The following is a 6058-nucleotide window of genomic DNA, read 5'->3' as shown; positions in this document are numbered from 1 at the left end:
GAAATTCATTGTTGGGGAATTTGGAGAAACTTGAATGGAGTTTTTGGATTAGATGGTAGTGATGCATCAGTGTTAACATCCTGCGTTGAATGGTTATATTGTGGTTATAAAGGAGAATGTACTTCTTTGCAGGAAAATACACCAAAGCATTCAGGGGTGACAGGGCATCATGTTGACAGCTTACTATCAAATGATTCAGGGAAGAAACCTATTGATACGATTCTTGCAACTTTCCTATGAGTTTGAAAATTTTCTAAGTATATGTTTTTGCATTTCAAATAATCTTATTGAAACATACACTGTATTTACAATTAATTTCCTGAGAGGTAGAGTTACAGATATTGGGTGTATGTATTGAGAGGGGGCTAGGTAGGGCAGGTTCTAGGAAAAGAGGAAAGATGTGCCCAAACACAGCCACTGAGGTCCCCACATCCACTTCCAGGAGGCTCACACTTGCCTCAGGAGTTAGGAGAGAACTGGGGCAGAAAAGGGGGCCGATGTATTATTAGCTCCAATGTATAGCTGGGTAAAATAAAGCTACTCAGAATAAAAGATGATGCTGCAACTAGAAGGCACCACCTATTCTTTTATGGGTGAGAAAATTCATCCAGGAGCTCAGGACTTGCCCAGTTCTCACAGTCAGAGCTGAAATGGAATCCAAAGGCCAACACCACATGGCTCGCACCAAACTGTGTCTCATTAAAACTATGTGAGATATATATATATACATTTATATGTATATAAATATATATATAGTAAGCACTCTAGAAATGTTTGCGATTACTCCCACATCACTGGGAGCTTGTTAAATCCCAGCCTTGGGCATAATTCACCTCAGAGTATTCTCTCAGACTGCCCTCTGGCACATCCACCATCAATGTGTCCTGCTTGCCTGGATTTCAGGGGCGATGTCCAAAGGAGGGGACGTTTGAACTAGGTCTTGAAGGATGAGTAACAGTTCACTAGATGGAAAAAAAGGCACTGGAACACCCTTCAAAGAGTTCCCAAGGAGCCCAAGTCTCACAGGCAACATGTTCCTGGCCCCTGGGGGCCCAACCTTGGCTGAAAGTCATTCACCAAGAATGGACAGTGCTGTCATCATTTCTATTGACTCAGTGCTCGGGCACACTCTGTGGTTGGCAGTTTGATGTGACTTAAAACAGCACTTTGAAAACCTTCAGAAGCCAAACTAATGAAGTGACTGACAGAGACAGCAGAGTGCAGTAGGCTTGAGCAGGGACTGCCTGGGGAAGAATCTCAGCCCCATCATTCCCAGCTGTGCAACTTTGGGCAAGTTCCTCACCTCTCTGTGCCCTAGTTTCTTCGTCTCTGAAATAGGGACGATGATGAGAATGACACCTGCCTCATGGAGTTGTTCGGGAGAGGAAATGAGTTCACATTCGTAACGTGCTTAGACCAGTGTCTGGTACAGAGTACGTGCTGTGTAAGTGTCTGTTAAATAGTACATAAATAAATGATGGCGACACTCAATATTGAAACAGAAGATGAGAGGAACTATCCATGTAAACAAACATTAGAGAGATAAATTAGTAATACCCTGTAAATGAAACTTCAGATGTCTTCACTGTCTTTCCCCCTCTCGGTGCATAGTCTGCGGGTGAGGATGGGGGATAAAACCTCTCCCATTACCAAGAAGACAGAATTATTTTTAAGTAAGTTATTAGTTACATATTACAGATCTAAGAAAGCTAAATCAGAGGGAGAAACATGTCTTTATTGCTGCTATTATTGCTTACAAAGTGAAGACTCATCTGTGCGAATAGGTTTTGGTGACTAATCCACTCGTTTTTACCTCTTTGTAAGCAGCATTTTAGAAACCCTAGCACTGAGTAGAGAAAATCATTTTTCTTAATCATGGAAAGATCAAAATGAAAGGAATGGAAAAATAAATAAAAGCACTAAGTGTATGTTACCACCATCATTACCTTTCAGGAGGAGGAAAAATGTTTTCCAGTAATCGGTATGGCATGAATAAACACCTGTTTCGTTTGCTCACATACTCCTAGGATGGCCCAGCTGAGTCAGGATGCTGTGAATTCCAGCACATGCATGAGTGTGGTGTTAGACTTCTGAAGCCACCGGACAAGGCCCCAGGTTTTTTTGCCCCCCCCAAACTGGTGCAGATTGGAAGTCACTGTCTGAAGCACAGCAGGGTGGGTTGGGATGGATGAGCTGACTGGCAGCTTCTGCACAGCTTTTCTGGAACACTTGGTTGCCTGAGGGATTACGTGCCGAGTAATTGCCTGGGGCAATTAGGAAGACTCTGAAAGTCAAGCTTCGTAGGCACATGCCAAAGTGTGCCCACAAATCGGTAGGCTCCGTTGTAGCCTTTTGCAGATGTCGCCAAAATGCAGAGATCTTGGGAGAGTTTTCTTTCTAAAGCTGGCAGAGATATCGCTGGTATCAAGTGTTCTGCCCATAAAAATGATAAAGTGCCAGTTAATGTCAGTCCTTTGCTAAGAGCAACAGCTGGGGCCTCTGTGCTGGCAGAGGGGGGTGAATTGTGTAATCAAGCTGAGCTTAACTCTCAGAAGCATGACAGTATGTGGCTCCCAATACATTTGCTTGTAAGGATGTGTTCATGCTGCACCGGGACACCCCTCCCCCCGTTACAACTCCACACCCCGCATGGAGGCCACACACCTTCGCCATACAAGGTCTGTGGAACCAGCTTTGTACTTTACGGTCACATCTGTCTAGCTCAGTTTTTATTGTGCCAACGGTAAGTGTTGTGTCACAGGAACCAAGTTCATCCCATTACAAAGATATAAAGATGGATCTTGCTTCGGTAGTGCCTGCCAAGCCGAATTCACAGGAAGTGAGCGTTCACAGCTATCACATGAGACGGCTGTGGCCAGGTGCACATGGATATCCAAGTATGAAAGGTGATGGTTATTATTACTTAGTAGGTTCTCAGCAAGAACTAACCTAATAAAGACTCATAAATCTCTGCATGTTTAAGTAATGTCACTTCAAATAGCCCTGAGGCTACAGTAAGTCTGTGTAATCCTAATAGTTCTAAATAATATTTTAATTGATTATATCCATTGGAAAATCAGCTTGGGGTAGTAAATATTGCTTTCTTCCTTGCCTTCACCATTGCACCTCTTAGAAGAGTTGCTTGTATTTCCTGCCTGCCTTTCTTCATATGTGCTCCTTAATCCCTTGTGCTTTGGCTCCTGCCCTCAGGACTCTACTCAAAGTGCAGTGTGTTAGTTACTTATCGCTGCATCACAAATTACCCCCAAATTTAATGACTTAAGACAACATACATTTATTATCTCACAGTTTCTGTGGCTCAGGAAATTGGGCATGGCATAACTGGAGCCTCTGGCTCAGGGTCTCTTCACAGGTGGCAATTATGGTGTCGGCTGGAGCTGCACTCTTTTCGAAGCTTGACTGGGGAAGGATTCAATTTCAAGTTCAGTCATGTAGTTGTTGGCAGGATGCAATTCTTCATGGACGCGGAATGAACGAGGGCCTCAGTTTCTTGCTGGCTGTTGGCCAGAGGCCACCCCCAGTTCCCCGCCCCATGGGCCTCTCCAAAGGGCAGATCGTAACATGGCAGCTGGATTTATCAGCGTGAGCAAGTGAGAGAGCAAGAGACAGAGAATGTGAGTAAGAGGGAAGCCACAGTCTTTTTAAACTTAATCTTAGAAGTAATATCCCATCACTTTCACTATTCTGTTCGCTAGAAGAAAGTCACTAGGTCCAAACCATACAAAAAGGGAAGAGCTTACAGAGGGGCATGAGTTCCTGGAAGCAGAGATCACTGAGGGTCATCTTAGAAGTCTGTCTACTACATGGAGATCACTTGAGACCTCATTGCCAAACCCAATGAACTCTTTTTTTTTTTTTTTTTGGCCACACCGCGTGGCTTGTGGGACTTTAGTTCCCTGACCAGGGATTGAACCCAGGCCTTGGCAGTGTGAGTGCCAAGTCCTAACCACTGGACAGCCAGGGAAGTCCCCTCAGTGAACTCTTTATATGTTTAATCCTTTCCAACCTTTCTGGAGCCACTCACTTTTGCAATATCCCCAGCTTGTAATGCTCTCTTCACTTCAACTGCACAGCACTTTATCTTCCCACCTCTCTATCACTACTTTCTTGTCTCCATCTCCCTTCCTCTTCCTCCTCCCTCCCACTAAATAAGTGGCCTAAGTCAAAGTAGGCACACTAACAAAAATCTGCAGACTGATGGAATAAATACAGAGTCTCTCAAGGGTCAGTCCTTGACTCTCATATTTACTTCTTCCCCTTCTACTGTTTTTGCCATGGCAATCCCCTCATATCTCCCCTCTCTAATAATACCCCTTTGGTTATCATCTTTATAGAAATACGTCTGAAATCTTCATCTACAACTTTGGTGCCTTCCTGAACCTCACTTCTGACTAACTGCTGTGAGACATCCAAAAAGATGTCTGCTCCACCACCATTCCCAATTTCTGGCATTGCCATTTACCCAATTACCCAGACCTAAAACCTCAGCACTGTATATGATTCCTCTCTTCCCTCCACCTGTCACATCCAATGAATTACTAAATTTTGTCTATTCTTAAACTTGCATCATCTGTCCTCTCCTCTCTGTCCCCATAGACCACTGTAATTGGTTTCCCTGCCATTGGGCTCTATCCTTTTTCATCTCTCCTACACATTCCTTTCAAATGAATCTTCCTGAAGTACATCTCTGATCATTCCACTCCTTGCTCAACCACCATCAATGGTTGCCCATTGTTTACCGAATAAAGTTCAAATTCCTTAGCTTGTCAGTCATTCAAGGCCCAATGTGATCTGGTCCCATCCTTGGTCCCTACTTATTTCATGCACCGTGTCCTCCAATCATGTGGGGTCTCTGTCTGCTCCTCCCCGAGCTCCCATGGTTCCCTGCCTCAGTGGCTTTGTTCCTGTTCTTTGTTCCCTCAGCCTGAAATTCTCTCTTCCCACTCTTTGCCCCAGTTCTCCACAGGCAGCTCCTACCTCTCCTCCGTGGCCTGCCTCACATGACACTGCCTACGTGGAAGTTTCCCTGAGTGTTCCGCCTTCTCCAAAGACTAGCTTGAAGTTTATACTTCTGTGCTGTGAAATCCCAGAATCCTTTACTTCTCCATCTTACGGCACTTTCCCTAGGTATTTCTGTTCAGATTTGCTTTATTCCTGCTACACTGGGAGCTTCTTGATGGTAGGGTACGTGTTTGATTCTTTTTTTTGTCCTCTTCGTCCTATGGTGTTTTACACATCTGTAGCATCAATAGATTTTAAATCTTTCTATAAAACCCCCATTATATCTATGTGCCCGTTCGCCTCATGGTCACAGAAAAAGAGGGCAGATTTAGTTAATGCAGTGCCATTGCTTAAAGGGTAATATTAGATTTGGATGATGTCTTATAGCTCATTATTTCCTTTTATGTTCTCCTTGATTACATCTGAATTTGTCTCAAAAGGGTAAATAACACATGTTTTAATCCTAAGAAATGATGTCTACATTTTCCTGTTGGAAATACTAAGTTAATAAGTGTATCAGTCAAACTTTTTCATGGGAAGACAATCCTAGTATTAAGTTCTACAAATAGTCATCAGGCATCTACAATGGACGATAGGGAGGTAAGACCTAATTCCTCCTTAGAAAAACCTTTCAATGGGGGATGGAGATATAATACAAAGCAACAAGGAATATAACAGGCTGAATTTCTCCCCTGCAGTGTCCAAACAGTGCAGCCATCAATTAAGTGCATAAACTCATTTGCTACAGTGTGGGAGAATCTCTAGGCAAGAATCAGTCAGTTACAGAGGTAAATGCACGGACTCCCAAGATTCACGTGGTTGACCTTAGAGCAGTGGTTCTCAGTGTGGTGCCAGGACCAGCACCCGCATCACCAGGAGCCTATGAGTGATGCAAATTCTCGGGCCCCAACCTAGACCTACTGAGCGGGAAACTCCATTGGCAGGGCTCAACGATCTGTGTCTTAACAAGCCCTCCCACCCAGGTGATTCTGATGCACAGTACAGTTTATGAAGCACTGATTTAGGACATTACTCA

The 6058-nt window shown here is 43.9% G+C and overlaps 1 non-coding gene across 1 annotated transcript; it reads right to left on the bottom strand.

Annotated features, from left to right (window-relative positions):
• Window positions 1-3913: 3913 nt before the first annotated feature.
• TRNAV-CAC (transfer RNA valine (anticodon CAC)) lies at window positions 3914-3985 on the bottom strand. Its single transcript has one exon. It is a non-coding gene; the product is annotated as a tRNA-Val (tRNA).
• Window positions 3986-6058: the final 2073 nt, after the last annotated feature.

This window comes from Eubalaena glacialis, chromosome X (assembly GCF_028564815.1).
Source record: "Eubalaena glacialis isolate mEubGla1 chromosome X, mEubGla1.1.hap2.+ XY, whole genome shotgun sequence".
In the NCBI taxonomy this organism is placed as follows: domain Eukaryota; kingdom Metazoa; phylum Chordata; class Mammalia; order Artiodactyla; family Balaenidae; genus Eubalaena; species Eubalaena glacialis.
Note: the sequence above shows the minus strand (reverse complement) of the source record. Positions and strands in the feature narration are given on the sequence as shown.